The sequence below is a fragment of the Equus asinus genome, chromosome X (assembly GCF_041296235.1).
Source record: "Equus asinus isolate D_3611 breed Donkey chromosome X, EquAss-T2T_v2, whole genome shotgun sequence".
NCBI lineage: Eukaryota > Metazoa > Chordata > Mammalia > Perissodactyla > Equidae > Equus > Equus asinus.
Window position 1 is genome coordinate 9,542,961 of NC_091820.1, and position 14,571 is coordinate 9,557,531.

Genomic DNA, 14,571 nt, shown 5'->3' on the forward strand with positions numbered 1-14,571 from the left:
TACGTAACAAGTCACAAAGCCATCTTATCCCACCCATGTTAAAAAAAATATTGTTTTAAAAAGAAAATTGAGAGCACAATGATAATGTTCTAGATCAGAGGCAAACAAAAGAACTAACATGATTATTTCAGTAAGAAAGTCTAAGAAACACAGAAAGTCTTTTGTCTCTAGACAAGAGAAGGAAGTGTTCAACAGAGATATATGGGAATATTCCTCTAAGAGGGAGATGAGAAAGTTTAAGTTTTGGTGAGAATCATTTGACATGCCTGAAAGTGGCTTGAATTTCCAAAATATATGAATGATAACATTTGTAAATATTTTTGAGTCTCCTTATTGGGACAAGAGACATCTTGAGGGACTCAGAAAACTTAACCTGAGCCCTCTAACCCACCACTGAGCACTCAGGGAGAACGGAATGAGCACCAGAAGACTGAAAATCAGAATCTGGATTCTGATTACAATTGACCAATAGACGAGTCTAACATGATTATCAAAGGTTTGAAGTTACTACCTTGGTGGGACAATGATATGAGAACATCAGAGAGAATACAACTAATCCATTGCCTTACAACAGACACAATTCAAAGATTCTCTGACATGTATGTGACTTCCTACAAGTTGGCATTCCGGAATATGACATAATACATAAAATAGTATTTTTCGTGAGAGAGATGCAGGCCCTATATTGAGCAAGACCAATGATAAAAAAAATTGTCTTATGGTTATGTATATAGTTCATAGTATTTTTCTTCGAGTGAGAGGCAGATGGTTTGAGGATCTAGAATGTGACGGAGACAGTAAATGGATTGTAGACATAAGTGACAATATCGTCATGTGGACTTACTATTCATAGGCATTTGTAAGTCGCATAGAGCATGCATAACACAACTCTGACATGGATTATCTCAGAGCTCTTTCCTGTGACCCATTTGGTGGAAATCATCCTGGAAATCTCAGGGGTTAGGTGTTTGTTCTGGTAGGAATATCACTACTGGAGTCAAACGAATTGTTCTGACACTCCCCACGCCCACATGTAACTGCCTTAGCAGTGGAAACATGCGGTCAGGGACTGCAGGAACCCGTGTGATGATGTGGTCTAGGTGCTTACTATTTTTATAACAAATTTACTAACAAGCACATGGGATTTTCAATGATCTCTGTGTAAGTTTCAGAAGAAGTGCCAAAACTAAAGGGTAGCCTCAAACAAGAGGCGTCTCTTACACATAGACACACACACACACGATAAATAGCAGGACATAATTTGTTTATTTCTCAAATACTCTTCTCTCTCCCCAGACTGTCAGCTCCACTACTGAGACGGTTAAAATAAATAAATAAATGCGATACAATTGTAATCCTTTACCACTAGATCCCAAGCAATTTTTTTAGAACCTGGAACTCGGCAAGTCCCTGTTAGTGAACTGGAGGCATCAAAGGGACAAGTAAAGGTTGTTTGAGGTTGGTACCCGTCGGAGAAGGCACTGGCTTCTGGGTCTTTACAACGTGTGTCCCCTCCCCTGGAGGAGGAAACGATCGTTGTGCAGATTAGGATAAAATATGCTTGATGGAGTTTGTTTTTCTTTACACTAGAAATTCCATCCAATGCACATGGCCTGGAAAATAGGCTCTGGGCTTGGAAAGAAAGCAAGTACCTGTGGAGAGGCAGAATTTAGAAGCAAAAAGGATGCTCTCTAGGTGGCCACCACCAGCAGATTCCATTTCATTTCTAAATTTGTAATTTGTATGTTCATCCCTTTGTTTGCATAGGGCTTCTCATTTTGCATTGTTTTGTTTATTTTGATTTTGTTCTGGAATCCAATACCAACACACTGTGAGGAATAGCTTCCAGACAGTGTTTATGAACAGCTGAGGCAAGGATCAAGTTAAATAGCACACATACTCCCAGTGGGATGTTCCTCTTTGCACTTTATGGTCTTCACATTGCTAAATGCCTTAAACTACGGTTAATTCTCTCTATAAGAATTGCCAAGGCACTGCCAAAGCAAACATCAAAACGCTGAAAACATGACCTTTATGCAAATATATGGTGAGCAGGTATCAAAGACGTCTTTAATTCCTTAATGAGGAAACCAGCATATAGGAGAGACTGATGTATATATAGTCAGTGGAGAAAAGAGTGTTAAAATATGGTGCAACGATAGATACAAAACTGTTTGATGCCCTACAAGGCAATAAAACCGTAACCTTTGAGGTTATCTTTTTTACCAAACATAAATCGTTTGCAACTCTACTGGACAAAAATCATTGTAACTTCTCGGTCTACAAGTTACCATCTGACTTTGTGAAGTCCCAGTCCTAATCAGTGGTAAATAGTAAGTCAAACAAAGCAGCATTTCTGTGGAGAATGAAATACCCTTGGCTTAGGAAACAGAGCTCCAGGATGACTTTGAAAGGACATGCGGTCATCATTTGCTCATTTTCACGCATTGTATAACTTCTCTTCACAGGGCCACACATAAGGCATTCTGTCTAAAGTTCAGTGGGAGGGGGTTTTATGGGCGTTGGTCTCTGAAATTCCCTATAACTCCCTTGAGCTCTATATCATGAATAGTTTCAGCAGCCAAAGGAAAACTCCAATATTTCAAAAAAGAGATCTTGAAGGATTTGTCTTTCTAAGAGCAAGCTTTTGCCGTGCACCCGAGGCAAAGGTGGCCCCCTCTTGGCCCAGCAGCTCACTTGATTAGAGGCCAGCACTGCCTCGGACTGTTTGTCAATGTTCTATTGTAATCTGAGGTTTTGAGGGGTGTGACTGCCCACAGCTGGCCACAGCTCCTCAGCCTACATTTTGCTAGCCCGCGCTTACAGCCAGAAAGTCCTTTAGAATGTTGCACTGAACAAAACTAAAAGCCCACGGCCCATCTCAGGCAGAGGAAACCACAGACAGACTCGCTGTCTTCCACAGGCTCCCAACTCGAGTTGACCCGGTTTATTTCTCAGCATTTTAAGTCCTATGACCTTAGCAAAGGTTCAACATCCAGTGGGGACTGAGCAGGGACAAACAGAATTGCAGTTCTTGACACAGGCTTCAGAGGCACAAGAGTTAAGTTAAAGTTCTGTGTCCACTGGGTACACGTAGCTGCACCTGCTCTGGGTCTCGGTTTTCTCATCTGTACAGTGGGGATGAGAAGACTTCGCTTACCTACTCTGCGCTATTGTTTAAAGATTAAACAAAAACTGTATGTTAAAAGGGCTTGTTATAATAAATGTAGTTATTGTTATTGTTAAAAGCTACCTTACACTGGATGCCAACTGAAACGAGTGCTTTACACCCATTAACTCGAACCCCATGAAGAGCCACACAGCAGCTGGGTATTGCAGTGTGTATGACAAGCACTGTTGCTTGCATAGCTATATCCGTTCATCCCCTTCTTCCGTGCTAACATAACCTCAAGTTTGTCTGCAGTAGCAGTATGCGCAGCTCTGTTCCCCAGACCCTCTTGTAACCAGGAAGAGCCATGTGACCTGATTCTGGGCAGTGTGACCGAAGCAGAAGTCTTCTTGGGACAGGGGTGAACTCTGGAAAGCTTTTGCTTCCATAACAAAAACAGACGGAGCCGGCTGGTGTGGCCTTTTCCTCTTCTCTTCCCATTTTCCTCCTGCCCTGAATGCAGAAGTGATGCTTGGAACCAGGACAATGAGGGAAACTCCAAGAGAACTGCAGAGACGTGGGCCCAGCCGTGATAGGGCAGAGCTCTTTGATCTGAATATTGACAACTGCCTCTCTTCAAACTTCCTGTTATGTAAAAAAAATTAATTCCTCTAGGATTAAACCACACAAGTTGGGTTTTTGATTACTTGCAGCTGAACACAAAACATGAAAGAGCTGAGTCTCCTAAGGTAAACTGTGGACTTTGGGTGATGACGATGTGTCAGTGTAGGTTCATCCTTGGAGACAAACATCCCACTCTGGTGAGTGATGTTGATAATGGGGGAGGCTGTGCATGTGTGGGGCAGGGGGAGGGTGGGAGATCTCTGTACCTGCCTTTCAATTTTGTTGTAAACCTAAAACTGCTTTAAAAAGTTAAAATCATTTTTTTAAAAAAAGAGCTGTGTCTGCAGGAGTTTGAAGTTTAATTACTCAACTAATGCCACCCTCTCCATAAAAGCCCAGAGGCTCTGAATTCTGGGGTCCGGCTTTTCTTGTGGAAATGCAATGGTCTCTGTAACCCTCCCTGCCCTCCTTCCCCTAAAAATCTGTAAAAATTATCTTCAATGGCCAACTCTTCAAAATTAAGCATGTGATTAGTGCCCCAAACTAAGGTTTGTTCTTGATATGGAGCAACTGTTCTCAATCATTTTGCCCTGTTATTCTCATAAATTATAGAAATACCTTGGAATTGAAAATATTTTGCCATGCAAACTTAATTGATTCATTAAATCAAAAATTTAATGCATACCTGCTAAGTTCCAGGCTTTGGGAAGATAACTAAGAATAAAATACGTGGCATTCACAATCTAGGGAAGAAGATAGACTTGGAAATCAATAATTTCAAAAAGCCTGGAAGGAAAACCACCAAAATATCTTTGTGGTTATCCTGAATGAGAAGGATCCATGAGCGATTTTACTTTTCTTTTTCACATATTTATAAACATTCCAATGTTTCTATATGGAACATACATGGTAATAGGGAGCCCAGACAACTTCTCAAACATAAAAAAAAATCATTTCTTGGGTAATAAACCCTGCATTTTGACTTGAAAAATGTGGTTACTGGGTCTAACACATCCCTTGGGGTGGAGACAGGTAAGTATGAGTCACATCTTTGGAGCCAGCCTTATACATTGACTTTTGTCAGACCTTACCCAGCTCACAGACTGGTCAAGCTGAATGGAACCTAGAGATGATCTAGGCCAACTCCCCAGTTCTCAGATGAGGAAACTGAGTCCCAGAAAGGTGAGTGGCAGATAAGAACTTGATCCCAGGGCACTGGACTAAACCTAGTAGTCTGGAAACTCTCAGTTAGACTCCTCACATATGAACACAGCATTTCAGGGTTAAAAGTCTTGCCAGGAGGAGAACAAACAGTTGGAGTGGAAATGGCCTGGTTATCAGCAAATATTTGTAACTACATTCGTAGTGCCAAGGATTATACTAGAATTTTTTTTAAATAGACTATTTTTTGATGAGTTTTAGGTTCACAGCAAAACTAAAGGGAAGATACAGAGATTTCCCATGTACTCGCTGTCCCCCTCTCCACATACACACAGCCTCCTCCACTGTCAACATCCCCCACCAGAGGGTACATTTGTTACAATTGATGAATCTATATGGACACATCAGCAGCAGCCGGAGTCCATAGTTTACATTAGGATTCACTCTTAGTAACGAACATTCCACAGCTTTGGACAAATGTATGATGGCATGTATTCATCATGATAGTATCATACAGAGTAGTTTCACTGCCTTAAAAATCCTCCATCTTCCACTTATCCATCCTTTCCTCCCTCCCAACCCCTGGCAACTACTCACTCATCTTTTCACTGTCTCCATACCTTTGCCTTTTCGAGAATGTCACATCATTGGAATCTTACAGTTTGTAGCCTTTTCAGATTGGCTTCTTTCACTTGGTAATAGGCATTTAAGTTCCCTCATGTCTTTTCATGGCTTGATAGCTTATTTCTTTTTAGTGCTGAATAATATTCCATTGTCTGGATGTACCAGTTTATCCATTCACCTACTGAAGGACATCTGGTTGCTTCCAAGTTTTGGTAATTATGAATGAAGTTGTTATAAACATCCATGTGCAGGTTTTTGTGTGGACATAACTTTTCAGCTCTTTTGGATAAATGCCAAGAAGCACAGTTGCTGGATTGTGCCGTGAGAGTATATTTAGTTTTCTGAGAAGCTGCTGGACTCTCTTCCAAAGTGGCTGTACTATTTTGCATTCCCATTAGCATCAAATGAGAGTTCCTGTTGCTCCATTTCCTCACAAGCATTTGGTGTTGTCGGTGTTTGAGATTTTGGCCATTCTAATAGGCATGTAGTGGTATCTCATTGTTGATTGAATTTACATTTCCCTCTGATATATGGTGTGGAACATCTTTTCATATGCTTATTGACCATCTATATATCTTCCTTGGTTCTGGTAGAATCTACTGTTGTCAACTCCCTGAATATCTCAATATCTGAATATACTTTGAGTGACATTTTGCACTTGAAAATTGGCTGTGTTTACCCCACAGCTTAGCAATTTGCTGCATTTGACAATGAAGAGCTTCACAGATACAGTGCATCACACACTTTCCCATCAGGGACATTCTTCCAGTTGAGGTGACTAAATGGACACTCACTAGGTGACTAGGTAGGTGCTTGGAGGCCGGGCCCAAAGCAGGCCATATTGTTTAAATATAACTCCTCATATAATAACTTTTTTACACTAAATTGTAAAAAATTCACCAGACAGGTGAATCATTGACCACCCATGGCTTATCTCATCCTGGATAAACAAAATGTGGTATGTCCATACAATGGTATATTATCAGCCATAAGAAGGAATGAAGTACTGATACATGCTAGAATGTGGATGAACTTTGAAAACATGATGTTAAGTGAAAGAAGCCAGACACAAAAGAATACATACTCTATGATTTCATCGGTAGGAAATATTCAGAATAGGCAAAGGCATGGAGACAGAAAACCGATTAGTCACTGCCAGGTGCTGGGGGGAGGGGGAATGGGAAGTGACTGCTTATGAGTATGGGATTTCTTGGTGGGGTGATGAAAATGTTCTGGAATTAGAAAGCGGTGATGGTTGCACAACTTTATAAACATACTAAAAACCACTAAATTGTACAGTTTAAAAGAGTAAATTTTGTGGTATGTGACTTATATCTCAATTTTTTTTAAGAAAAAGGATTTTTAGGTTACTTATCTTTTTAACTGTTTGCTAGAGGACCTGCAGACTCGACTCGAGCCTTCATAAAGCTGCATGAGGCAGGTTCCTTTTTCACTGTAGTTTTCACTTGGATATTCACAGTCCCTGGAATGGAAACGACATAGAATTTACATCCACCTTGGTTTTATTGACCCTGTCTCTGAGTTGTTTCCTTCCTCCCACAGTGACATTTGGTGAGCGCTTTTACAGCTTCCTTCTGGAGGTTCAAGATATGCCATGAAACATAAAGCCTAAGGTACCTAGGAAAAATCATCTTCTAAAATACAGCAATTATTTCATTTTTTTCCCTGGGAGTTTTACGGGGTTTGTTTTTTGAAAGGTTTGATCCAGCTTCTTCCCCTTCCTCTCTCTTTCTTTTTTATAGTGAGAGGCCCAGAGATTGGAGTCCAGCAGTAAAACATACCCACTGCCTGCAGCACCTCCCAGGTACGGGGGCAGGTGGAGTAAACATACTGCGTTATCAAGAGAGAAAGGCAGAGCTTGGCCAAGAGAGAGGCCTCAAAGGCAGCGCCCAGGAAGGCCAGGCTCTTGCCCACGATAACCCGTATCCTGGGGCCTCTCCCACGGAGCACAGGGTGTACCAGTTTGCTCACGACCACAGCTCCAACAACCTTTCTCTATTAGCAAAATATCTCTGGGGTGAAACCTGACGCTGGAGCTCTGTGCCACCCTGTGCTGTGTGGGTTTTAGACAACATGTCTCCAGGATCTCAAACACTCCTTCACATTGGGTCATAGCAAGAAGTTCGCCTCAGGTGCCTTCACTGACGGAACAAGGAGCATTTATTTCCCGGTTCTTGGTTGGGGGTGGGGGGGCACTTTTCTCTCTTCTTGGGCTGTGCTCCGAGAGTTTAATAAGGATCCAGACTCACTTTGCATGAGGGAGTATGGACATTTTAATCCTCCCAGGCCTCTGTAAAGCAGGGATAACCCTTCACCCAGGTTGTGACAGAGCCATGCCTACAGGCCCAGGAAATGCCACACTGTGAGTGGCGCTTGACTCACTTCAACCAACAGGCTTGATCCTGAAAAGATCTGTTTAAATTAAATCATGCTCCAGGGACTGGCTCATCAGAGGAATCCAGACGTATATTCTTCTGTAAGGGGAAAAACATTGAGACCCCATAAATCAGCAATTTGGGAAATTGGGATATTTTAAGATGCTTTCATTGAAGTATATCTGTACAGGGAAAAAGATGAGGGGGGTTGAATGTCTTTTTCCTTCAATAGACTTGAAGTTGTGTGAAGTCCAGACACCGAGTCTTCTTCATCTTCTCACCTTGTGACCTCCGCGCAGCGCCCAGGGCACAGGAGGGGTTCCACAGATATTTGTCAATGAATGAATACATGAGTGTTACGTTATTTCCCTTAATAGTGAAAGTCTCTCCTTGAGGGAAGCATCATTATCTGTTTATAGGCAAGGAAGTTGTGGCTGTTGGTTAGCTAATTTGCTCAAGATCATACAGCAGATGAGAGCTGGAGATGATAGGATTAAACCCAGGTCTATGAGTTCTGAGTCAATGCAAAAAACGGGGTGGGGGGGAGATTCCACCCTCCTCCCATAATCCTACCATTCAAAGATAACTGAAAGTTAACCACCATTTAACTTTTTAAATATTTGGTATTGATTTACAAAAAATAGGTTTAAAGTACTTTTTGTACATAAATTTCCTTTTAAGACTAATATATAGAAACTATGTCATTACATATTCTAGTATAGCAATGGTTCCCAAAGTGTGGTCCATGGACCAGCAGTATGAGCATCACCTTGGAACTTGTAGAAACACAAATTCCCAGATCCCATCCTAGATTTACATAATCAGAAGCTCTGGGGGTGACGCACAGTAACTTGTGTTTTATTTAACAAGCCCTGGGGATTGTGATATAAATTCAAGTTTGAGATGCACCTTGTGTCATGTGGCTATATTTTATATTCCTATTCCTCTTTTATTGGAGGCTGAGGAGTCCCTGAACAATTTTGTGTGTGTATAAAAATTGCAGTGGTAAACATCCTTATAATCAAACCTTTGGGCATATCTACAATTATTTCTCTAGAATAGATGAAAGAAGGGCAATTTCTAGGTCAAAGGACAAGCATAATTATAGGTCCCCATGCTCTTTTTTGCTACAAGATCACAAAGTCAGTGCAAGGTGCACTGTGGGCTGGAACCAACATCTTCCATCTCCACAACCCATGATGGCCTTGTGCAGGTGACCTCATCAAAGATGTAAACATTCCATGGCATAATTTGGAGCAGGCTCTGGCTATCCAGACGCCAGTGCAGGAAACCATGAGATCATGAGAAAGCTTCTGAGGCTTAAGGAAATGGAGGAGGAAGATGGGATGAAAAGCAGAGAGCGCGCCCTGTAAATAAGCAAACGGCGGAGGAAGTTATCACAAATTCAGCTCACATGAGAATCGACTGTGATTAAATTTAAATGCAAGGAAAGTATAAAGCAAAATTTAAACTCCACAATGACGAGGAATTTCATATGAGCTATTACACGGAAACGCCTTACTGCATACAGATCAGGAAATTATTAAAACAAAACATTCCAAGGATTGTAAATGTTTCCAGAGACATCTGAGTCATTTTATAAAAATAGACTGTTTTTCTCTTGTAACTAAGAGTTGATATCAAAAGTTAGAAATAGAAAACAGAAACCCTGCACCAGGGCTGGTGACACATGGCAAGGAGCTTAAACATCCCTTGAGCAAGCCCCTGCTCAAATGGTGGTCCTTGTTTGAGGCCCACAACTGCCAGGCATATGAGGGACATAGGACAAAACCAAATCGAAGACATTGAGTTTGTGGTCAGTAGACATCAAGCATAAAGGGCTAAATTGTGGCTCGCTATTGGATATCTCTTCTGACCTATAAAAGTGGTGGTGTCCCATGGAGCAAGGTTCTAGTCTCAACTATGTTACTTCCAGTCTGTGGCCTTGGGCCAGATCAATCTCTTAGCCTCCATGTCAAGGGCACACAGATATCTGCCTTTATCTATCTCCCAGGATTATGGTGGGCATGAAATGAGATAATAGCTCTGAAAATGCTTTATAAAGGATGGCACTGGGGCCGTCCCGGTGGCGTGGGGGTTAGGTTCGCACGTTCCACTTCGGTGGCTCGGGGTTTGCTGGTTCAGATCCCGGGTGTGGACCTACGCACCGCTTGTCAAGCCATGCTGTGGCAGGCATCCAATGTATAAAGTAGAGGAAGATGAACATGGATGTTAGCTCAGGGCCAGTCTTCCTCAGCAAAAAGAGGAGCATTGGCGACAGATGTTAGCTCAGGGCTGATCTTCCTCAAAAAAAATAAATAACGTTAAACCTTTAAAAAAAAAAAAAGGATGGCACATGGTAGGTATTGCCATTATAAATAGGGGCCTTGATGAGCCAGTGGCAAGGCTGAAAGATGGGTTTTAGTCTTGACTGTGCCACTAACTAGCATGTGTCTTTGGGTAGGCAACTAGTGGCGCTCAGACCCCCTTTACTGGGCTGGTGCATGCTCCTCCTGCTGCTGCATGCTCCTCCTGCTGCTGCATGATTACAGCTCTCCTCATCTCCAGAGGGATGTCGCCTGGTCCGGGAGGTTATGCAGCTCCCTACCCCCAGCAGCTCACAGCTAGCGGGATCCCAAGCCACAAGGTGCCACTGTATGGTGTGCTTCATGCTCCAGAGCTCCCCACAGGGTCAGGCTGGAGCTAAGCTGAGATCAAACCCTTGTTTCGTCCTTCCCCTTCTCTCCCTTGTCTGCCTTGCTCCTTTTCTCCCTAGAGCACTACCTCAGTAATTCCCACGCGCCTAAATCCTACTCACGACTTCTGCTTCTAGAAAATCCAACTTGTGACATTTGCTTTCTTATCTTCCTTTCATTTATTGCTGTAGTTTTGTTCCGGAGTGACTTCTCAGCTCAAAGGGTTAGTTGAAACTTCTGGTCACCAATACGCTCTGTGATTCCTCTACCAAGACTTATGCCTCAGTCTCCTGGTGAAACACTCATGTTTATACAAAATGTTGCTCTTTGCAATGGCCTTGGTGCTTTTCATGTTACCTGATTACATTCTACTTTTCATGCAAAGTGGCCCCAAGAAACGACTTGAAAACGAACTCTCTTTAGCCGAAACACACTTATTCTTGAGCAAATTGGAGCCTAAAAGTTAGTTAGTTTTGCTGATCCAACTAAGTCAAAGCCTTGCTGGTTCTTTTTGCAGCAGTGTAAATGAACACCCTGTTCTTTCAGTTTTGTTTACAAAATGCTCTTTCCCCCCTACCAGGCTGTCTTTCTCCAGCTTGGATGAAATCCCAGAGGGCCGTGCCCCTGAGCATAATAGGTTGCTGCTAGAATCTCCCGGGCTGCAGACATGAGTGGTGTTTCAGTAGGGAGTGTTTCCCATAGTAACCTTCACATGGGACCTGTTGACAGAGGAAGGCAAGAAAATGCTATAGTCTGCGGCATTTAATAGAAGTTTTCCCATAATTACCTTCCAGGGGCCTGTGAGAAACACAACAATCATATCTGACGTGTCTGCACATCACATCATTCTTCTGAGGGTTTGTTAATATCGAGCAAACATAATTCACCAGCAAGCGTTCCTTTGTGTGTTCAAAGATGGACAACGTTAGGCTGTGAGGCTGGAGGCCTCACTCGCTGGCTGAAAGGCAAATGGATTTCCAAAATCTCTGAGCTTCTCTTGAGTTTCACCAGCTTGCACAAACATCACTCTTCCCGCTGATGTTCACGAACTTTGCTGCAATTCTCTGTCCTTAGGCCAAGAAAACACAGAATAGAAGAAAATGGGAAAAAATAATTCTGAGTTTTACATTTCTCCTAAACTTCAGAGTCATTTCTTCCTTTGTCCCGTTCTTCCTTCAAACACCAGTTCTGCAAGTATTTACTTAGCTTACTGGGGTGCTCGGCAGGCGGGTAACGTGGAGTAGACCAAAGGGACAGAAAACCCTGTCTTTGCTTTTAAGTTGCTAACAGTCAAGTTGGAGAGATAAGAAATTGCTAAGTTGGATATCGTTATGCACATTTTTAAGATAAAGAAACGGAAGCTTGAAAAGCTTAGCTGATATGTCTGGGGTCACCGAGCTACCCCATATTTAGCTGAGACTCAAACCCAGATCTGATTCCTGGTCAGCCCTCCTTCCACTGCCCCCAGTTGCCTCAGTTCATGAGTGAGGTATGGATGGCTGTATCCGAAGGCTGTAGAATAGAGTGGACTGAGAAGAGGGAGAATCAGAGTCACAAGAAAAATCCAGGGGTGACGTGGAGATCTACAACATGGTTGCTGTGGAACTATTAAAGGTGCCTATTCAAGGCAGCATTTTCTGATTAGTCAGTGAACCAATTCGACCGTCCTGGGATTCTGGTGTGTCCAGCGCTGTGCGAAGTGCAGTGAAGAGCAAAAGTATATAATAGCATGACCTCAAAGAATTTACGTCTTCTTGAAAAGAACCTTAATAAAACAATGATAGTTACCAGGGAGAATTTCCCAAATAGCCTGGCCACCAGCTGCATGATCACACCACTCATATTTGTAGAGAAGACAATTCAGGCTGTTTAGTCCTATTGCAAGGTTGGGGGCAAGAAGGGAGGTTGTCACTTGGCCCAAGTTAAGTAAACTCTCGGGAGAATTTTTCAATTACACATCATAGAAGCTTACCAAGTTACACTCATGTTATACGTGCCCGCCAGTGAATACATCCTGTTTTTTTCTGAAGCAATAGGACCTTCTTGCCTGTTGTTTTCGTTCTAGCAGATGATTTAAGGTCAAACATGCAACTTAGGTCAAATATCTGAATAATTGGCAGGAGTTCCTCTAAGTAAGATCATCTCCTAGGGCACAGATCTGTAGGGAGGCCCGTATCTGTGCTGTAGGATGTCTGGGTTGAGAAGTAACAACCAGAGGGAACAGAACAGTTCCTTCTCTTCATTCCACCAACTAAATATTCAGTGAATGGTCATTCTACCTGGTACCTCAGGAAATGGCATCTCAGGAAACACTTTATGCTAAGACATCAGTAAATTGGATTTCATTCCTTAGGAATTTATGCTACAATATTTTTATTTGAAAGCTGTTATTATTATTTAGACTTAGTTCTGGGAAAAATAAAAAGAATGCAGGACTATATATTGGCAGACCAGCACTGACGCTGTCTGGAACATTTTGTGAAGTTTCCTCAGGCCTTTCCCAAGTGTCTCTTGTACAAAAGCCACTCTTCTTTTCCTATTGTATCTCCCTCCCTCACTTCTTTAGGTGCCAAATAAATGCAGTGAGTGGTCAACAAATGTTATCTAAGATGAGTTGGGTCCATGGTTCCCATCATAGGCTGCTGATTCCTGACCCGGAGCTTGTTCCTGCTCATTCTGGCTCAAGTGAATCCCAAGGTCCTTCTCTCCCCTATTCCGAATCCCGCTCACCGTAAGAGGCCAGCCCCAGGCCCACCTCTCAGAAGCATCATGGGATCTAGAGCTGGACAGAAGGGTCTAGACTCCAGAGGATCCCTGGTTCACTGCATGTGGAGTGAGGTCCTAGTATTTTTTTAGTGAAATATTTTCTGGGTGATTCTGATGACCAGCCCGTGTTGGTAACGACTAGTTTAGTTTATCTCAGTGGTTCTCAAGTGTGATGGAGGTATCAGCTTCATGGGGAACTTGTTAGAGATGCAAATTTTCAGGTCTCCACCCCACACCAACCGAATCAGAGACTCTGGGAGTGGGGACCAGCAATCTTAGTACTAACAAGCCCCAAGAGATTCAAGCCTGAGAACCACCGGGTGATCTCTAAGGGGCCTTTTCTCTAGCCCTAAGGGAGTCTTTATGTTTTAAATTTTCCACAGACATCTGTGATGTCAGCTCAGTCTGCGGAGCACTTAACAAAGAAAACCAAGACCCAGAAAGTTACATGGCTTGACCAAGTTCCTAGTCATGCAGTGACCCAACCAGAGACTAGAAGCCTTGACTCCTGATCCTGGTAGAACTCGTGCTTCCTCCGTGCTTCGGCCTGCGGGGAGTCCACCCTAGGAGAGCTTTTCCATCTCTAAACTCTTGTAAACATTTACCATACTCTTTATCGCTCCTTTGAGCTCCTAACCAAATTCTGCCTTGCCTTACTAATTAACCTTTCCGTGAGATTCCAGCTGAGGCAGGGTGTGGCCTCCTGGTGCAAGGCACGCTGTAATATTTGTCTTCTACCATACTGGCAGCCCTTTGGGCAAAACAGCTCTCCCCACTCCCGCCACCCCGTCCCTGTCCTCATCACAGCATGGGGTGGTTTATTTACATGTCTTTCCTCCTCTAGTGGAGACACAGAAGGCTCACTTAATATTAATAGAATGAATTGAATACATCGCACGCCCTTCTGCTTTTTTTATAGTAATTTTTCTTTGATATTTTATTTTTGAGTGCATTATTTGTATTTAAAAGGTTTTTATGGGGCCGGCCCGGTGGCACAGCGGTTAAATTTGCACGTTCTGCTTCAGCGGCCTGGGGTTCACTGGTTCGGATCCCAGGTGCGGACATGGCACTGTTTGGCAAGCCATACTGTGGTAGGCGTCCCACATATAAAGTAGAGGGAGATGGGCATGGATGTTAACTCAGGGCCAGTCTTCCTCAGCAAGAAGAGGAGGATTGGTGGCAGATGTTAGCTCAG

The 14,571-nt window shown here is 42.9% G+C and overlaps 1 long non-coding RNA gene across 3 annotated transcripts in view; it reads left to right on the forward strand.

The window, feature by feature from the left end:
* Positions 1–3,421: 3,421 nt before the first annotated feature.
* LOC123282814 (uncharacterized) overlaps positions 3,422–14,571 on the forward strand; it is a 42,296-nt gene continuing 31,146 nt past the window's right edge. For 2 of the 3 annotated variants that reach the window (XR_011499933.1, XR_011499935.1), the window contains exons 1-3: positions 3,422–3,930; positions 7,082–7,152; positions 7,282–7,343. This is a non-coding gene — a long non-coding RNA (uncharacterized lncRNA). Of the gene's footprint in view, positions 3,931–7,081; positions 7,153–7,281; positions 7,344–8,146; positions 8,811–14,571 lie in introns of those variants that run through there. The other variant, XR_011499934.1, reaches the window with a different exon arrangement.